General features: G+C 46.8%; 1 protein-coding gene across 5 annotated transcripts in view; it reads right to left on the bottom strand.

Moving 5' to 3' along the window:
• MGAT5 (alpha-1,6-mannosylglycoprotein 6-beta-N-acetylglucosaminyltransferase) overlaps nucleotides 1-20,710 on the bottom strand; it is a 325,980-nt gene that overhangs the window by 273,893 nt on the left and 31,377 nt on the right. For all 5 annotated transcript variants that reach the window (XM_026510104.4, XM_026510107.4, XM_026510105.4 and 2 more), the window contains one exon: nucleotides 7,868-7,918. The gene's annotated coding sequence lies outside the window, so the exon portion shown is untranslated. The remainder of the gene's footprint in view (nucleotides 1-7,867; nucleotides 7,919-20,710) is intronic.

Below are 20,710 nucleotides of genomic sequence, written 5' to 3'. Positions count from 1 at the left end.
CAACCAGAGATAACCCGTGGCTTTACCGACAGGAGTTTAATCATTGAAAATAGCCCTGGGGCTGGTGTCCAAAGCATCAACAGCAGATTCAAAAGGATGAGAGTATCCAAATGTAGAGGCCAGTGGAGCACAGAGGTGAAGAGCGATGGGCAGGGCTGCCTGGGTTCCGATCCTACCAGGTGACACTGGGCAACTTCCTTCACTGCTACATGCCTCAGTCTGTCTACAAACTGGGGATGACAGTAGTACAGGCAGCAGTCATTATTTGCCATAGTTATGTTCTCTAAAGCCACAGAGAGCACTGAATTCGGGAATGCGGAACCAGGGTTCCCAGGGGAAACACAGGGTCAGGTTCCTGTGAGCCTCTGGTCACAACAGTTCTGTCAACTGATCAATTCCTGATCGTGTTTTAGGTGTTTCTGTTCTAAGACACCTTCTTTAATATAGACTGTTGACTCATTAACCTTGAACTCACAGCCAGCAGTGGCCTAACTCATGCTTGAAGACACCTGCCTAACACATATTCTCGGTCAGGTACATCATTGCCCTCCCGCACTCTGGAACGCCAAACAGCACTTTAACACTATGCCTAGGGGCCATTTTAAACCATAAAATCACCCAAGGAAAGTTCAAAAAGGCCCGAAAAAGGGGGCGCTATTTAGACCACAAAGCGAACACTCATCTAGGGCATGAGAAGCAAGGCGGCAGGGTGCTGCCTGTTCCGTCTCGGCTGGGGATGTGCACATTAGGCCACCCAAACCTCCCTGCCCTCTGTGCAGGTCTGTGAGTGGCCACGAAAGCTCTGCAACTATTGGTTTTGTCATTACAAATACATTTTAACAAGTAGCCAAATATTCAAATACAGAATCCTCCCATAATGAGGACCAACTGTACCTGCCTCGCAGAGCTGCTTGGATAGTTCAACGAATTAAGACAGATAAAGCACTTAGAACTCTGCCGTCCTGGCACACGGTCAGCATTCAATAGATGCTAGCTGTTACTGCACGAATAGGTCCAGAAACTATCACGTGGTGCAAAAAGCATTTAACAAAATGATGAAAAGGAACACAGGTGGTAATAGAGAAACACAGAGGAGAGAATATGGCATGGAGGAAAGAAACCAAAACGCGTAACATTTCTTTCCTAACACGATTTCTCGTTTGATTCATTTTCCTTCTATTTATTCTCCTTCCTTTCCACCGAGAGGTTACACTGCCAACCATCTACCTTTCTGCTCCCAAATGCATTCTCTGCATGCCCTGCCCTTTTTGCGACGTGTCATAGGGAACCACATCTCCCAAACCCCTTGCCATCTGGTTTCCATGTAGGGTCGGCCTCGGGGAGGTGCCAGCAGGAACTGGGAGGGAGGGCACGGGGGGGGAAGCCAGAGCGTCTGCCCAGTATCATCTCCTCCACAGGTGCTGCTCCTCCCAGAGGGCCCCCCAGCACCCTTGTGATACCACCACCAACTCCCATCCTGCTGTAGGGGGTGGACATCCAACCAGAGGGGGTGGACATCTTCCTGTGGCTGCAGACCTCTAGGTGGACACACCTTCTTCTTGGTGGCTCCTCCTCCACCCCCTACATGCTCACTTTCCCATAGTCGGTTCTCTGCAAAAGGCCTGGTCCAGCTCCCCCGGTCACTCCAGCACACACGGGCTCCAGAAGGATGCTGTGTCCTGTGACTCTGCCAAGACCCTTCCCGACGCACATTCACCCAACCCTCCCACCATCTTACCTCTCTGGTTCTGACTCACTGGCTTCCCTGGATTGAAAGCAAATAAAGGTGTTTAGGGGGTTTTGTGTGTTTTTTAATTCACTGTTGCAGGAAAAAAAAAGTGCACTTATGAAAATACTAGAACTACTTCTGCTTTTTATCAAATTACATTACCTCGGCCACCTTTCAACATGGGCTACTGGCTGGCCCTGCACCCATGGTTTCCTTCTGCTTAAGTGCTATTTACTTTTTAAAGACTAAGCATTACTCTCAACTCATAAATACCTGGATTAAAAAAAAAAATCCAAATGCAGCCTATGGCACAGAGCCAATATTCCTTTGTAGTCAGCACTAGCCATTCCCAGCTGCTGACAGCAGCCTGTGTAATCACTATCCATGAATTGAGGGAACTTCCATTCTCTTTTCTATTGTTCTCACTCCAGTGCATAAAAAATGTAACGCCTGGCCATCATCACAAGCAGGCATAAAAGAGGAATGAAAGAGTTCATGTGGATAGAAGAACGCAATAGAGAAACGATTCTGGTAAGTGAATCAGAAAATCAGGAGTCAGGGAGGCTATGGACAACGCTCACGCCTCACCAAGCCCACAGTCTCCTGCCTCTGGGACACACAGCTAGACCACATTTTCTGGAGACGTGTGACCAGGTGACTGAGTTTGAGACCGTGGAATCTGAATGGCAAGGGATTATCCACAGCCAGCCTGGCTGAAACCAGCTCCCAGGCCAGCTCCTATACCTGGTCCCCCCATTTCACAGGCTACCACGGACACCACTGCAGGGTAAACCGTGGAGGGCCTGGCTTCAAAGTCAGGACGTGGTTGGCCTTGGTCAGTACAGGACTTCATAAAACGGATCATTACCCTACACTACCCCCACCAGCCTAAAAGTATCAACTAGAAAAAACTTAGACTGGGTGCCACCTGACTGCACACACAGACCCACACACACATGCAGAGAGCTCCACTTGTAACAGAAGGTCACAAACGCAGGACACACACCTTCCAAATAAGCTGGCTGGACATCGATTTAAGGTGGTCTAGGGGGTATATGAAATAATCCCCAGCATGTCCCTTCTAGGAAAAGATCTCTGAGAGGAAACCCATTTGGGTGGGACACTCAGGAATAAACACCTGTTCCTGGTCCCTCGTTTCCTATCAGGGAGAACAGTGCTGTGCAAACCAACTTTTACTTTATAGCGTAAAAAACAAGATGCAGAGAGGTCAGGGTGGGCCTCACAGCATAAAAGGCACAGGGCTGGGGTTACCTGGGTGGCTCAGTCGGTTGGGCATCTGACTCTTGATTTCAACTCAGGTCATGATCTCGGGGTGGTGGAATCGAGCCCCACGTTGGGCTCTGTGCTCAGCGGGGAATCTGCTGGAGATTCTCCCTCACCCTCTGCCCCTCCCCCCCTTTCTCTCTCAAATAAATAAATCTTTAAAAAAAAAAAAAAGGCACCAAGCAAAGACCCACATGTCCTAAATCAGTGCTCCTCCAAGTGGAGGGGGAGGGCAGTCGACAGAGTGGGGCCAGTCCCCAAAGCATTTCATCTATGGGGAGTAAGTACCCAACTTGAGGGTAAGCATTTTGGAAACTTTTACAGTAATGTGACAGGGTAATTTTCGGTCTTTGAAACCACTAATAAAATTGAAGGCTTGTGTTCTGGACTTCCTTGTTTGTGTTTTTATTTTACTTCCTAGTCATTTATTTGTATCGTGCCAATCCATGATGGCTTACAAGTTTTAGAAACTGTTCTATTTCTCCCATCACCCAGAATTCCCAAGGTCCCTGCACCACCTTCCCCAATCCTTCCTGCCTCACCTGGGTTCTCCTCCATCCTCCTGGCCCAGCAACTCCCTCACCCCCCCCCTTCAAGGTGGTATCTCATTAGCTGGCAAACTCCCCGTCAGCCTTTCTGAGGCGGGAGCTGCCTGCCCGGATTCCTGTAAGCCATCGTGAGGCTCAGATCAACATGAAGAGTTAAGTGGTCAGTCATCCATCAGCACAGCCAAAATAACGCAGGACTCTGGTCCCAGAAAATGGCCGCGGTAAGAGAATAAATGACTAGAAACCTGTCAGTGGGTCTTACCCATGTTAATTAACCTGAGGGAGAGCCTCAGCCTGCCTGACAGATGCTGTCCATCCATCACTCTAAGCTGGAGAGAAAAAATAAAATGGCCTTCGCCTCCCTCCTCCAGGTAGGTTGACATACACAGAGAAACCACACACCGGCTCGGGGAGAAAGGACAGGTTCTTAACACAGTGAGTCCTCTGTGCGGCGCCAAGTCTGATGAAGTGAGCAGCCTTCATCACGGGAAGGGCACGGGATGTGGAGACAGCATGAGCTGTGGCAAGCAGGACCAACGGACCCAGCCATTACAGGGGACTCCTGCACTAGCTGCAGAGAGGGATTTAAATACATACGCATCTTGGGATGAGCCTGGTGGCTCAGTTGTTTAAGCGGCTGCCTTCAGCTCAGGTCATGATCTCAGGGTCCTGGGATGGAGCCCCGCATCGGGCTCCCCACTCAGCGGGGTGTATGCTTCTCCCTCTGCCCCTCCTCCTGCTCATGTGCTCGATCTCTCTCAGTAACTAAAATCTTTAAAATAAATAAATAAGATAAATAAACACATACGCATCTCCTTAAAACTGAATGGAGAGAAAAACAGATCGATGGCAAGGACGGCCAAAACAGAATGACAGAATGAACAAAGGAAACCACAGGTAAGGGGAGATCCAGGGAGCACCAGCCATCCTCAGGGTGTGGGTACGCTGGGGCTCTGTGTAGGTCTAGGTTCCAGGCAGACCCCAAGTTTAAAAATTTCCAGGGACAGAAGTACAGTAACTTCAACGTAAAACAATAGAAGCACCTTTCACAGTTTATAAGACACGTGTCATCAGCAGCATCAGAAAGGGACTCCTGAGATATGCAGGAAGGGCGGGGGGAGGGTAAACTTAGGGAGTGTTTTAGTAAAGTCTCTGCACTTTTCTGGATACCTGAAATATTTCACCATTTTTTTTCAGGTAAAATCAGAGAAAAGATATGCTGTTGTTTAGAAACCTCTTGCCATGAACCAGGAATTCTGATTTGGTCCAAAGCCAGGCGTGCCTTGTGAAGACAACGGCTCTGTTCCTCCACACGTGGCCTGGTGATGAGACACGTGGCTGCCCACTGCCCTGACCTCTGCCCCCGCAGCCCCACCACCCCCTTCCCTTGGGCCAGGAGAGAAGCGGGGTTGTGTCTGCCATGCCCATTCATCGGTACTGGGCAGTGGCTATCCCGCGTGTGGTCCTCCAGGCTCCGGGGCACCTGCCGGGTTCGGAGCAAGAGGAAGGAGAGGCCCATGTGCACCACAGGCAGAGGGCCGGGAAGGTGACACGCATTCTTCCCTTACCGTTTTCCCAAAGCCTGCGGCTCAAGAGCCCGTTCCAGCCCCACTCCAGGCGAGATAGCAAACTGCGCACGGGACTCAGCGCACAGCACGCAGCCAAGGTCAGGCACTGACATTTCCTAAGACATGACGAACATCCTGGGAACCACAGAAGGAAATCTGAGGCCAGGCAGTGAAGGTGTTTCATTTTAATCACATCTCAGGCCTGCCATCGAAGCCCCTGCCTCTTCCAAGATGACTCATCCTTGACGCCAACAGGAAAACATCATTAACTTTAAATCCCATAATCTGGATTTGATGATTAACGTATTTCAATGTCTGTACTACCGGGATAAGAAAACAACAAAAAAATGAAACACAACGTTTTCTACCTAAAACCTTTCCTTCTCTACACTCATTCATTCAGCTCACCATGTGGCCATGGGCCAGGTTCTGTGCTAGCCAGCGGTGGTATGAAGACCAGGCCTAGCCCTCAAGGAATTTATAGCCTAAATAGCCCCACAGTAAGTAAAAGCCACTCTGATTCCACACTGCTCCTTCTCTGGCAATATGTGGTCACAAGATCTACTGGTGTGGCTCTGGTTTTATTTTTACCACCAACACTGCGTCTTTCTCTTCTGGTCATGTCTCAAGAAATCAAAATTAGAAACCGGTTCTTTAAAAAATTAGGGCATTTAAAAAAAAAAAAAAACAGGTATGGGATCTACCAACTCCTTCGAAAACCTTTTCTGACATCAATTTTCCTCTCTCATCACAGGCTCTGTGGTGATCAGAGTTAAAGAGTCATTTGTTCTTAGGAGCCCATTATCCTGACCTGAACAGACTCCTATGGTTGCACAGAAGCCTAAGCACGAAGCCAGGACAACCTCCTCCCACCTCAGTCAGAAAGGAGATGCTGCGGGAAGAACGGTGACCTGCTTCCCCTCCTCCAGGAAGGCCCAACTATTTCCACTCTCCCGGGGGTTGCCCCAGTGTATAAAGGCCACGAGCTGCAGATTCTGAAGGCCATTTAAGGCATTATCAGAAACGCAAACTCATCTGTGGTATGGCTTTCAAGTTATAAATGTCAATGACAGCCAAGTCTGCTGTGTTGGGAACTCCTCCAACAACAGGTTGACAATAGCCCAATTCGACGACTCTGGAGGAGGCTGACAGACAGCTGCTCTTTCAGTAGTTATTCCCAAAGGAGCCAAGAGTCCCCTCCAAAGGCAGCTAGATACGGCATGCTCAAGAGGGAAGGTGACAACATATTTGGTGGCTGATAGACATAGCCCAGGAGTGCCACACGATGCCAACACGTCTGCCTGCTCTGTGAAGGCTGTCAACCCCACACAGTGCAGAGCTGAGAGCAGGAGGTGGGGACAGATACGGACATTAAAAAAATCACAGCACAAGGAAAGGCAGAAAGAAAGATACTCATCCTTCCCACAGCATAAGCCATGGCAGCTGGGTATCAGGGACCGCAGACCCAGCTCCAGGTCTCCACGATGTCAGCCTGCTACCCCCCGCTGCCGTGCCTGGCAAATCTCAGCGGGCAGTGCATGAACCTGCCCATATCTGTCAACAGTGAGCTGACTGCCAAAACACTCCTGAAGACACACTGTTCGGCTGTGCAGTCCCTGAAATGAAGTCCCATTCCAATTAAGTGATGCGTATACATGTTGTGGGGGGGTGGATTAAATACGTTTGTTCCATCTTAGACAAAATCCCACGGCCTCAGAAATTCAAAATCCCTTTGAGGTTCTGAAGGAGACACTTCTTGTTTCTCTGGCTTCTCCCAGCAGGACACACTCTCAAGGTGACAGCTAGAGAGAAGCCGCTGATAAAAGTCACATGGTCACATGATTTTCTAGCGCTAACATTAAGGCTTTTATTCACATCAGACATTTGTCTGCTTGTGAGTTGCTGGCATAAGTTTTTTTTTTTTTTTCCCCCTGGGGTATTTTTTCCTGTGATGTTGTTAGAGACAAAGTTTGTTCAAAGACCCACATACATAAAAGAAACAGGAATTAGGAATGTTTAATGTTTCATTCTGTTAGCCCCATAACCTTGACACCCAAATCCTAGTAGGCTGTGAAAGCCGGATACTCTGCTCCCAAGTTAACTCATTTACCAAGGTAACTCTCGCAAGGGTAGCCTGGGCAGTGATTTTACGTGCTACGGACTATTCCGATGGTTCAAATAAGGAAGGACTCGGCAAATTTCTTCCTCCATAAAACACGTTCGTAACTGAGGACTCAGGAAAGTGTACTTCCTATGTTCCTTGATACACACACAGTTCAGAGACTGTGCGGTCTTTAGCAAACACTCTCTTCAATTCATCGGTTTTACTTATATTCGCGTCATCCTGTGTCAGATTTGGGTTGGGCTGCTCGGAAGGAACCAGCCATTCTATGTAAGGGCATCACGCTAAATAAAGTTGTGTTTGATCATGATTGAATAAAGTGACAAAGAGCCTTCTGCTCCAGTCACTTCACTAATTCTAGACAGATAAAATATCCTTGCCCAATTATCCCAAAAGATTAAACTCCACCAGGCCTTGACCAGAGAGCTGGAGATGTCCCCCGAGGATTAGGGTGGCACTGGGAGAGCCACCCCTCAGCCCGTGGGGACTCGGGGTCTGCATTTTGACACTTCCAAATGCTAACATCGAATTCAACGACTTGACCGTCTCCCTCCCAAGGGCAAACATCCTGGGTCTGTGCTAAGCCACATGGATATCTGCTTACTTCAGTACTTACACGGCCTAATGGATCTTCCTCCAATGTCCAACTTTAGAGCAGTAATCACCCCTGAAATCACAAGGACAAAGACATTTTTAAGTTTCTCCTCTTTAACAACTTGATCTATTGTAAACAGGCTGACAAAGATTTTCTACGGACTTTGCTTCTCCCATTTTGCAACCCAACAGCCTTTCAACGTAGTCTCCCCAAATGAACCTAAAAACAGCTAGCCGGGAGGCGCTGAGAGGCCCTGTCACTTTCAACACCCAAAGGCATTTAAAAAAAAAAAAGTATTATCTCATGTGTTAAGATCCAAATTCATCCATTATTAGTTTAGCAGTAATAAGGCTACGTTTGGCAAAGATGGAGCTTCTGCACAAAACTGCTCTTTGTTCCAAGTCTCAGGAGGCATTAAACCCAAGCTTTTACCAATTCCAATGCTTTCCGGACTAGACTGCATTAATATACACACCGTTCCAAGTATATGTATACACACAATTTTAAAAACAGATAGCTCTATCACAAAAAACTAAGGAGTTTGCAACAGGAGATAAACCCAATTGATTTACAAGCCTGTTCATTCAAATGTAACAGATTACTTGTGGCAACTTCACCTTGAAGAATAAAATTTTTAAAAAAAAGTGAAAAGCATTTTAGAAACAAGTCTATGTGCTTCTAATAAAGCTAGTATTTTCCCTCTATAATACTCCTTTATAAAAGAAAAAGGGGGAACATGTCCTTTAATAGATATATTTAGCATGTTTCTGATACTCCTGGAATTTATCAGCAGAGAATTGTAAAACTGGAAGAGAGTTCGGGAGGGAGGGAGAAAAGGAGAGGGGGGAAAGGAGGAGGGAGGAAAAAATAACAACCATGTTGCACAGACGCATCTCCAAGCTGACTGCCCACAGGTGGTCTACGGCTAACCAACTGCTCTGACCACTAAGGACCCAACAGCAGAGCATGCACCATTTTCTGCTAGAAAATGTCGGAGTTTCGTTATTTTTTTAAATCAAAACAAGCCAACTCCCTCTTTATACGGTCTACAGCATACAACTACCCTTCGAAGCATGAACATCTGTGTCCATGTCAACAATCTGAGCAGTACCAGAGAGCCGTGCCCTGGGGTAACTGGGGAGAGCGGGCTCCACCCGCAATCCTTCCAAACCCACCAACCCCATCCAACGGTCCTGCCTCACAGAGGTTTACTCAAGAAGGATGGAAGGTTAGAAAGAACGCAGTCAATGCCAGAGACCACACAGCCCCCCCTTTATACCAGCTTCTGTCTGGGCACAGCTCTGAGGTGAAGGAACGGTTTCTGGAAACACAATACTGTGACACAGAAAAAGCTGCTAACTCCAGCAAGTCCCATCATCAAGATATATTTTGAGAAAACAATCCTAAGTATTTTGGTCATTATCAAAACCCCTACATGCACGTGCATCGGTGTAGGCTAACAAAAGGAGTACCCAGGTGCCTCAGACCTAAATGACACAGGCTGACTTGCAGTGCTTTTACTGTTACTGTATGTTTTCATCAACATTTCAACTGGTGCATTACAGGGCAATCTTCTGAGTGAGTGCCGGGGATCGAGTGAGTGCTGGGATCAAGCAGTAAGACTAAGATTCAAAAAACGTTCATCATGTGCCCTCCTCCCTGCCCCCACGCACAAAAAAGTTCAACTTTACCTCCCTCAGTGCTTTCAAATCTCAATTTTTTCTTCAGTGAGACTTCTATTAAATAAAAACTCAATCTTGATTTCCCCTGAAGCATCAGACAAGCTACTCCCTGTGTCATAGGAGAACTACTGCATTACCCTTGGCTCTATCATTAACAAAATTCATGGTCACCATGAAATCAAAAGGCCGTCTGCATCTATCCTCAGCAAAGCTTTAATGTTCAACTCATCTTAAATATCATTTCCTGAGAAGTCAAATATATAATATCAATGAAAATTTATAACCACTTCTAGCCAGGTCTCCAGATCAAGAAAACACTGAAGGAAGTCCTTTCTCCTTCCTCATTTTCAAAACAGCACCGCTCCACAGCTTTCGCCAAGATTTCACCCAAAAGTTTGTTTTCTGGGGATTAATAAGCTCGCTCACACTCTTCTTGAGCTTATGCTTTTCTTTCCTCTATTACACCTAAGCTACGAAAGCATTTGTAAAGCATCATGGGAATTCAATTCAATCTACAAAGAATAAGACAGCGATCACAGGGGACAGTCAGTGAAAAAGGAGCTAGGAAAAACTGGAATCCCATTTTCAACCGATATTCGAGCTCTTTCTTTTGTTATTTTGGAGAAAAGACATTATAAATGGCCCACAAGCAAAATACCCTACTTGACCAGCTCTGCACTCCGCGCTGTCCTTCTAGGAGGAATCTGCAAGGGAGTTTCTTGCCTTGCACGTGCAAGGACCACCTCTGCAGAACCTCTTCTGGATCCAGTGACGGAGGACGATGGTGGCCAATTTCAGACCTAGGGCTCTCACACCTCCTCTCCCCTCATGCCCTTCTGCACCAGAAGCTGTCAGATTCATCCCTTTCTCAAATTTACACTCAAGTTTTTCCACCCTCTTATTCCCTATGGCCCATGTCTCTCCAAACAGAGAATCTCGGAATCCTGATGCCAAAACCACTATGGACATAGCTCAAAGCAGTCTTTCCCTCTCTCCTTTTCCAGAACCTAATGAAGCAAAGGTGGCTCGGGGACAGCACCAAATCTGTCCTGTAGACTTACTCATGTGAGAAAACAGTTGGAAGGGAGTGTAGGGCTCTGCTCAAAGTACCTTCATGCCTACAAAAATAATTTCAAATGATTAAGACCACCTACTGGTACATGCGAGAAACAAATCATGAGCGTGTTTATAAGCTTTAAGTCATTCGATCTTCCTTATCAAATACCAGAGAGTCACATAGAAAATAAATAAATAATTGCAATATTGGCCTCAAATGGCTTTCATCTTATGTGGGGCAGAGCAAGCTCAATTCATCACACGGTGAAATTTTGCCCAGTTACAAAGATCTAGAATGATCCTTGACCTCAGAACTTACACAACCTAAACACGTTTGGTTGCAACATACTTCAAAACTTTCCAGCATCTTTCCATTTCAGCGAGGCCTCTCATCACACTGCCATTGAAAGTTTCCCAAAATAGAGTCAAATCTAAATCTGCCCCACATTGCTCACGCTGCCTGGACTCAAATAGAGAAGTCCAATTCTCACAAGCTGTGTGAGGACACCCCAGTGGCTCTCCCAGCCTCCATCTTCTTGTGTCTGAAGCAGAGGTGATCACAGCGCCCCCTTCTAAAAACAGTGGTGGGACTCATACGAGCTAACACAACACAGCCAGAAGCACAGCCGCCACCTCGGAGAGCCAGCGAGCCCTCCACAGACATAAGTGATTCTCACTGCTGTGGTTGCTACTGATAGAATAGGACAGTAAATTAATAGACTAAAAGGCTGTTCTAGAGCCAGTCAGAAGCCTAGAACCACAGCCACCGGTAACACGGGACACATCATATTTTCATCTTGCAAACAGCTACTTTGCCAGGCAGGGGTGACAATAACAACAATGCAGTGGCTTGGGACTTGGAATACCCTTAGCTAAAAGGACTGTTCTCCTACAGATGGTCCCCGTGTAAAGTGTGCTTGATTGACAAGAAAAAAAAATTCCAACCTTGCAACTTGAGAATTCATCACTAACTTGAATTCCCAAGACGTTGGTATCCATCCAAGTTTATCCAAGAGTTTACCGAGGCAGGAGGACAGTGGGCCAGGAGAGCCAGGAGACCACTAATCTAGGTTTGCACCTGTTGTTCATGTTCCCTCACAACGTCACAAAGAGCAGATGCCCTTGACAGAGCTTGCACACCACCTCAAAGACTAATTTGTATTTCCAGCAAGATTATTTTAACAGGCACCAGGGAATTAATCTTAGAGTTCAGTTTCTTGAACTTTCCCCACGTTACACCTGTTTTTGTCCCTTAGCCTAACGGTTCTCAACACACAATCTCAAACCAGCATCAACATCATCTGCAGAGCTGGGAATGCAGAATCTCAGACCTCACCACACCCCTCCTGAATCACAAACTCTAGGCTGCGGCCCAGGAGATTCAGATGCCAGCTCAAGTTTGAGAACCACTGCCAATGGGCCATTAACACGTGGGCTGGGGCATCACTACAGACAGCTCTTTTCCTTCAACTATCTGGCATTTCTCAGATCCATAAAACCTGCTATAGGATGATGTCAGCTGTTCCTTTTATTTTTAATTCCTCATGATGAGGCTGATGATGATGATTCATGCAGTACCTTATGTGATGGCTTAAATAGTAAGAATCCTTCTTTCCCACCCCTAATGGAAGGTGACTGCTGCCTGTTATTTCTGATGTAATTACAGGAACAATTTAGTAACAAAAGCTTGTCCTTTATCAACCTCAGCAAAAGCTGTAATAGAGAGTTATAATTATAACACTCCATTCTTTCCCATAATGTGTTCACAATAATGTACCCTTTGAAACTGATCATACCACATGTCATAACAAGGAAACACAGAACCCAGGATCAAATTTAGCTTGTTGTAAATAGAGATCAAAACTGTAAGTGTCTGGGCACACCTTTTCCAATTGACAGGAAACACGCATGCATTAGCCATCTGGCTGTATCTCATTTATCTAAGTGAACTACGTGGTGGGGGGAGGTTGATTTAACGCATTCTATGGCCCTAAGGTAACCTCACAATACTCAACGGTCTTATCACCAGACACTACCCATCATCTAACTAATTATCAAAGCAGGAAGCATTAAGGAGCATTTCCTAAATAATAAATAACCCTTTTCCATACCTTTAATTTGTTGATGTGTGTATTAATTTGGAGAAGTTAATTTCATACTTGCTGTGAGGTCTCCTGATGAATTGTGAATGCCAGCGAATTATTAATTTCCCCTTTCTTTTTGATTAATTTCACACTTAGGCTGGATAAGAAAGGTGAGATTAATGACGTCTGGAAGACAATGTTCAGTTCTTGTAAGATACTAAATCAACCTTATGTTCAAGTAAACAGAGAACGCAGATAAGGAAATGATAATGGAATCATCTCCAGGAGGTGTCCAAGGTGCCATGCAAATAAGTGCCCAGAAAGGCAGAGCGTTTAAGCTGTAAACTCCAATGAATACTCTTCCTCCCCAATGAGGGGAGGAGAATAAAAGCTGGAGTTCTGAAGATTGCACTATGCACGGATCAACTTACGCCCTTACCACTGACTGAAGAGATGAATTGATTGAGCACACTACAATTCTCCATTTTCCAAGGGTCCTTCTGTGTATTACTTAGCCTCTTCACATCCTTGTCTTTTCTAGACTCTCTGCAACAGTCTCAGGACTCCTAGCTCAATACGTATTGAACAGACAGGTCTTCTTCAGAGCATATAAGGAGCATAAACTCAGGCTTGACATGCAGTTTCAGTAAGCCCATATATGCTAATCCTATTTCTGATAATAATGCCTACATTGAGAATTGCTACATACCAAGACACTAGGCACTTCGTATAAGTTACCTAACATAACAATAGCTCTTTAAGGTACAATTATACACAGTTTGCAGGTGAAGAAGCCAAGGTTCTGAAAGCTACCTAGCTTGCATAAGTGACCCCCATCTTCACATAGATCCATAAAGCTCCCAAGCCTGGAGTCTTCCATACTGCACTGCTTCCCTAAAGCAAGAGTGAATAGAACATTTACAGCTGCCTGGACATTATTCCAGAAGACCTGAAAGCTACAGATATGCCATCTTCCCCCAAGAAATTTCCTTGCCTACTCCAGCTCCAACTGACCCAAGTCTTGTTTGCATCCCAATATGAAAAGACAATGTCACAATGTTATCTATTATACTAATGTCCACTATAATACACTGTGTCTTAACCCTCCCCTCACACACAAGCCTGCCCGACTGGGACCTCCATCCAAGTCCTACTGCAGCAATCTGTCATCTCTGGCCATGTCTCCAGCAGTGCTGTCCAATATGGTAGCCACTTACTACATGTGGCTCGATTTAAGTCACTTACAACCAAATACAATTAAAAATTCAGTTCCTCAGACATACTAGCCACATTTCAAGTGCCCAATATCCATACGTGGCTAGTGGCTATCCTATTGGACTCTGTTGACACAGAACATCTCCATCATGGAAGTATTGCCAGGCAGTGCTGGTGCAGAGATCTTTCAGGACAGTATCTTTTCATCTAATATCCTACCAAAACTGTGCAGAAGGACAGAGCCTCTTCCCCACAGAACTCACTACGGGTGTCATCAGACTAACTGCGATCATACCTATCTGGCTTCAGATCATGTCCTTTAAGGAAGAACATTCCTTTGGTAAGTTAGGTCATTGGGTAAACTTATAAGTGAACCAAGTGGACTGACCTCGGAGAACAGAAAAGAGACGGAAATGAGAAGAAACAATCATGACTGGCCCTTCCTTTTGGGAATAACCACCCTATGCAACTGTAGGTCAAGACAGACTTAACTGCAGACACACGCACAGTCACGCACGCAATGGTGTCCCTGAGGCATGGCCTCACCAAAGCACGCTCACCTGGAGAAATTAATCTCTGCTGTTTCTCCTTGGCAAGACACAGTCCCCAAATTTGGACTCTTGTTTCTAATTATTAAAGAAATCAGTGCAAGGAAACCACTTCTCAAATCACTCTCACCGAACTGCTTCACTAAAAGTTGGATCATCAGCAAATGAAACCAGCCTTTGGTGACAATGACAGTCTGACAGCAGGCTAGGAGAGCCTCTGTCCCCTTGGAGACGCCTGACCTGGAAGGAGTTACCTCAAAGATCTCCAGGAACTAAAAACTTGAGAAACTCTGGGCACAGCTTCAATCTAGGCAAAGATCCTAAAATATACTGTTAGCTACTATTAAATTGGAACAGCCTGGGGTACAACACACAGAGTGATAAACATCAAGGTCACTGATCAGACCTTTGATTGTTACAACCTACAAGTGTGCAGCACATAGTATTTCTTCCCTTCATCAGTTCATTGCTTTCATCCTCCACCCTCCCTGCTGTCTGGGTATTACGCCCAAGACAAGCCAGTCTTCATGACTGCCAACATGGGTTACAAAGTGATGGACCCAAGTGTAAATGCCACCTCCACTGCCAACTCCTTCAGGTAATTCCCCTTAGCCATCCCAGACTCAAGATGGTATACAGGGCGGACCTGGGCCCCTCTCACCACAATGATAAAGTAATGAATGGGAACTCCATCAAGCTAGGACAAGAAATCAAGGTAGAGCGTTTTCTAATAAAAATGTAAATCAATTCATCCCTGTGGAGGGAAGAGGAGATAAACTAACACGTTCCTCTTTTAGAGCCTATAAAAGTCATCTAATGCTGGATAAATGTTCCTCTCTCCTCTGGGCTCCTACCTCAGTCAGGCCCATTCCTGCCTGTCATCTGGGCATTACCTTCACTGAAGGATCAGAGCCCACTGAATTTCTAACCCTAATGAAACTTCCAGCATTCGCCCTTCCCTGCTCAGTAGCTCACAACAATAGCTCTGTAACCTGGTGGACCTTTCTCCAGCCTCATCTCCCTCCCCCACAGTCCATTCCTGCCAACCTGCCACAGGAACCTCAGAAACACTCCCCCACACCAGCCTTTCCATTTCAACAAGGCAGCTTAGACCACCATCTCCAAGATCAAACCCTGTCCTCTCAGGCCCTCCGAAATCGGGAAGGACTGCTTTGCTCAAGCCAGCTGGTCTCTTTTCTCCCTGCCACCTTCAGCTTTTCCCTGCCCCCAACACATCCATGCACTTACCCTTCCATAACATAAACATCAGCTCCGGGAAACTTTCCCAGACCTGAAGTGCTGGCTCCTCCTGTGTGTGGTAACACTCAAAACCAGAGTGCCAACCCCTCAAGAGCAGGGTGTGTCAGTTTTCCATATCTCTGAGGAGCCAAAATCTTAGACCCAGAATCATACACAAAACCAATGCTTCTTAAATATTTGCTAATCCACTGAAAAGAATTCCAATCCAGGGGCACCTGGGTGGCACGGCTGGTTAAGCATCTGACTTTTTTTTTTTCTAGATTGTATTTATTTGAGAGACAGAGAGCACAAGTGGGGTGAAGGGCAGAGGGAGAAGCAGACTCCCCACCCAGCAGGGAGCCTGATGGAGGACTCAATCCTGGGACCCGGGGATCATGACCCAAGTGGAAGGCAGCCGCCTAATTGGCTGAGGCGCCCAAGCACCTGACTCTTGGTTTCAGCTCGGGTTGTGATCTCAGGGTCGTGGAATCCAGCCCTGCGCTGGGCTCTGCACTCAGCGTGGAGTCTGCTTAAGACTCTCTCTCTGCCCCTCTCCACCTCCCCCCGCTAAAATAAATAAATCTTAAAAAAAAAGAGAGTTCCAATCCATGCTTGTAAGCCCATTACTCCAAGTGGATTTCTCAGACCGCTAAGACTCCTTCAATATACAGTTTGCTCACCAGGAGCCCGTGGAGGCTCCACACCGCAGGAAGGAGCCCAGATCTGGACTCACGCTTCCTCTGCCTCTTGAATTCCAGCTCCACCATGTACCAGGTAAGGCACTTTATTCCTCTAGGCCACCCTTTGGCCTTCTGTGAAGCCCAAGTAATAGTAGTACCTACCCCCAGGGGTGCTGAGTTCAAGAGACAATGGTAAAGCACTTAGTCAGCGCCCAGCATCCAGAGGGTCAATAAAATGTTACTTTACTGCACTTTCTATTATAAGTCTCCTTAAGGGGACAGGTAGCAGAGTAGAAACAACGTGGTTATGAGGATAAAAGTCACCTGTGTTCGAATCCCAACTCTATTCAATAGATCCCAACTGTGGGACCTTGGGGAAATTATTCAACCACTGAGGTTCAGGATCTTTATCTATAAAATGGGATAATCAACCTCAAAGGGTCAGTCTTAGGATTAAATGAGGGAATAGACCTCAAGTTCCCAGTACACAGTGAGCAGCTCAATTACTGGCATTTACTAAGTATGAGTTCAATTCAAAGACAACTGGAAAAAACATCCTCGTGCTCCTTGCTCACATCTGCCATGTCCTTCCGGCCACGTTCTTTAAGCTCATAAACCAGGCCCCGGCTTTTCAGCTGATAGCCCCACCTCCCGGGTCCTCAGCCAGAGTCCTCATGCAGGGAATGCATAAAAAAAATCACATGGAGAGCTGCAAGGAAATTCATTTCCTCAAGGCAAATATGTGCATCCTCATTTTTACAGCTCTGCCAAGCTCTAAATATTCATAGCTACTCATGTTTACACATAACACTAGCAAGGCCATTCCTGAGAGGAAAACACACTGGTGCTATAGGTTACTTTTTTAAAAACGAATCTGTGATTGAAATCAGTCTAACAAAAAAGAGGCCAAAGTGCAGAGAGAAAAAAAATTCCACAGATGAAATGAATATTCAAACAAGTGGATAAAATGTTACAGCCCCACTAAAGGCAGTCCCCAGCCAGGAGCATACCCTCACTGGAAAGAAAAATCAACTCTACTCTTTCCGATCAATTTGCAAGTTTTGCAAACTCAGGAGAAGACAGCAAAGAGAAGCCTGGTGCTCCCACTCTCCCCCTTCCTTGGGCCCTGCTAGCTCTTGGCTGCCGCTCCTCCAAGCTCCCATCCTGGGGCCCGTGGGGGGAATCCTTGGCCCAGGTCTCAACTGCTAGAGGGCAGAGGAAGGGCACAAGGCCAGCACTCAGAAGTTATAGGAGTTCCCAGGTAACCAGGTTTCCAGCAGAAATACGTGCCTTCTCGGCCACGGCCTACTGCCCTGAGGGGAAAATGACTTCGCTTCCTTCCCGTGGCTCCCGGCCCAGCCCGGCCACCAGGGCAAGCTCCTCGCCGCACTGGGCTTGCTGGAGCACACAGGTCCTTACCTGGTGCAAGGACAGGGCCAGGGGGACGCTCGGCAGAGTCCAGGGCTGAGTACGCTGAGTGGGCTGCTTCACGAGGGCCTACATCTCTCAAGAAGGCGGACTCGCCGACCCTGCTCAAATACTGCAGGCGGCTCTCTGCCCGGGCTTCCTCACCTGCTCCAGCGGCCTGGTTTTCCCCTTGCCCCACCCACCTCGGGGCTCGCAGGTGTGCCTTGTTCCAACCGTGAAGTCAGCTGGACCCTCCCGGCTGATCAGAGCCTGACGCTGCCCAGAAGCCTGGAAGAATGTTCGTGAGGCCGCAGAGCAGCAGCCAGCAAGACTGGACGCTCACCAATCCGCCAAGGCTGCCATACAAGGTCCAGGGCAGCCCCGTCAGGAGCTCCAACCACATGCGGAAGGGGGAAGGGACCCACGGAGTCATAGCAACCGCACAAAGCCACACAGCTGACAGGTGGCACGGCCAGGCCGTGAAACTGTCTAACCACAGAGCCCGCACTCATCACCTCTGGACCGGCCACTCTCGACCATCTGCCTTTCCGCTGTCCTTTCACTTCGGAGCTAAGGAAGAATGACAAGCCTTCTTCAGGTGCTAGGTGCGAGGGGGCCAGCTGCATCCGTGCACGACACCAGCCCACCCACAGGGACAGTTGCTGTCCTCAAAGGCAGTTCTCCCCACGGCTCTCGCAAGCCAGTCAGCACTTTGCCAAAGTGGAAACTGAGGCACACCAGGCTGCACCGCCACACCAGTCAGGCACATGTGTTTACTGATTTGTTGGGTGCAAATGCATCCTGATTCCTGGCAAAACCCAGGGGCGCAGAGCTCAGGAATCTGCATTTTCACTCCCCAGATGACTCTGATGCCGGTTAGTGACCACGTAACCACTGCGCTTCTCCAGAGTGGCCATTTTCAAGGCAGAGTTGCGAGAGGGATGTTTGACTCCACACCACCCCCCAAGGAGCTTTGAAAAAGCTATTCCACCGCCCCCCAACAAAAACAAAACAAAAAACCCAGAATCTTCTAGGGCAGAAAGAGTAAGAAGAGCTGCAAGGAATGATTAACTTCCTAAGTTTGTGAGCCAGTATAAAGCACCAGCCACCTTTTTCTCTGAGCAACCTTGCCATGAGTCAAATGATTTAACATTGCCGTCTCTGCGGATTCATTTCGCAGGCTCCTTGCACGCGGACAGAAAAGGAGTGTGGAGGAAGGGAAGGAGAGAGAGTTCTGGGGAAGCCTTTTACGTGACACTGGCAGAAATAACTGGGACCCCTCACACATAGACACACAGATTATGAGTAGGATTTAGAACAGCACTGTCCAAAGGAAATACAATGGGAGCCACGTGTGTCTGTTTATATGTTCTCGAAGCCACGCTACAAAGTAACAAGGAACGGGTGACATTAATTTTACTAATGTATTTTACTTAACCCTATATATTCAAAATATGGTAAAACATGTTATTGATACTAAACATCATTAATGAAATAGTTCACATACCTTTCTTCATACTAAGTACTCAAAATTTGGTGTGTATTTTTGTTTCCCTAGTGTAGGGGACATCACATTCGTGTGACAAAATTCGATGTGTACTTTCATTTCCAGCAAGTCTCAGTTCAGATGAGCTGCATTTCAAGTGCTCAGCAGCCACACGTGGCTAGTGGCTACCATGCTAGACAGCCCAGACAGAGTGGCAGGTAAAGAGGAAGGGAAGGGTAGGAATAAGGCCTTAACAAAGAACTATGGGAATATAACATCCAGGCTCATCTATGATGAGCCTGTGCTTTTAAGGAGTTAGGTGTAATCAATTTGCCTACTCAATAACACATACATTAGCATGATTTGCTAAAACCTATCTGGGTGTCCCCATTTTGGTGCCCAAAAGTATCAAGCCCACGATGGAAGAATCAGAGTCCGTTACCATATGGACACTCAGTAACATTAAGCTCGGCTGTACATCACACACATCTATTCAACATTAAGCAGCGGCCTGAACTCTGGACACCCACCCACACAGAGCTCAAACAGCTGGAGAGCAAAGCTCCTCTCTCCGCCCATGGGCACAAACTCCACAAGGAAATAAAAGAACAGGTACCACCTGCAGTGGGCAGAATGGTACCCCAAAGACATCTTTGTCCCAACCCCCAGAACCTATGAACCTGTTACTTGACACGGTAAAAGGGACTTGATGACATGATTAAGTTAAGGATCCTAAAATGGGAAGATTATCCTGGATTATCCAGATGGGCCCAGTGTAATCACAAGGCTCCTTATCAAAGGGAGGCAGGAGGGGCAGAGTCAGAGAAGCAGATGTAATGATGAAGACAGAAATCAAAGTGATTTGATTACTGGCTTTGAAGGTGGAGCTATGAGCCAGAGAATACAGGGCTGCCTCTAGAAGCCAGGAAAAGTAAGGAAAAAAGAGTCTCCCCCAGAGCCTCCAGAAAACATGCATGATTTTAGCTCCATGAGACCTGTTTTGGACTTCTGACCTCCAGAACCTAAGTTAACAAATGTGTGCTGTTTAAAGCCATCCGTTAGCCACTTGTTATAGCAACAATAGGAAACTAATATCCCCTTTGTGAAATGGCCAGCCGGACAGCACGCATTAGCTAGAGGGACCCTTCAAGGTATCAGCAGTAGTAACTACACTTGTATTAGCAGTCATGATAACGGCCACCATGTATTGAGGTCTTACTAAATCTCAAGCACTTGGCTACATGCTTCACAAACGCTTTTTAAAGTACATGTTTCCTTCTGGAATAATTCTGGATTTGCTGAGAAGTTGCCAAGACAGAACAGATTCCCTGTATACTGTTCATCCCGATTCCCTCATGCGAACATCTGACACGACCACGATGCATTTCTCAAAACCAAGAATTCAACAACTGCACGTTACCATGAACTCAACCACAGGTTGTACTTGGCTTCCACCAGTTTTCACTC

Source organism: Ursus arctos, unplaced genomic scaffold, assembly GCF_023065955.2.
Source record: "Ursus arctos isolate Adak ecotype North America unplaced genomic scaffold, UrsArc2.0 scaffold_1, whole genome shotgun sequence".
Lineage (NCBI taxonomy): Eukaryota > Metazoa > Chordata > Mammalia > Carnivora > Ursidae > Ursus > Ursus arctos.
Note: the sequence above shows the minus strand (reverse complement) of the source record. Positions and strands in the feature narration are given on the sequence as shown.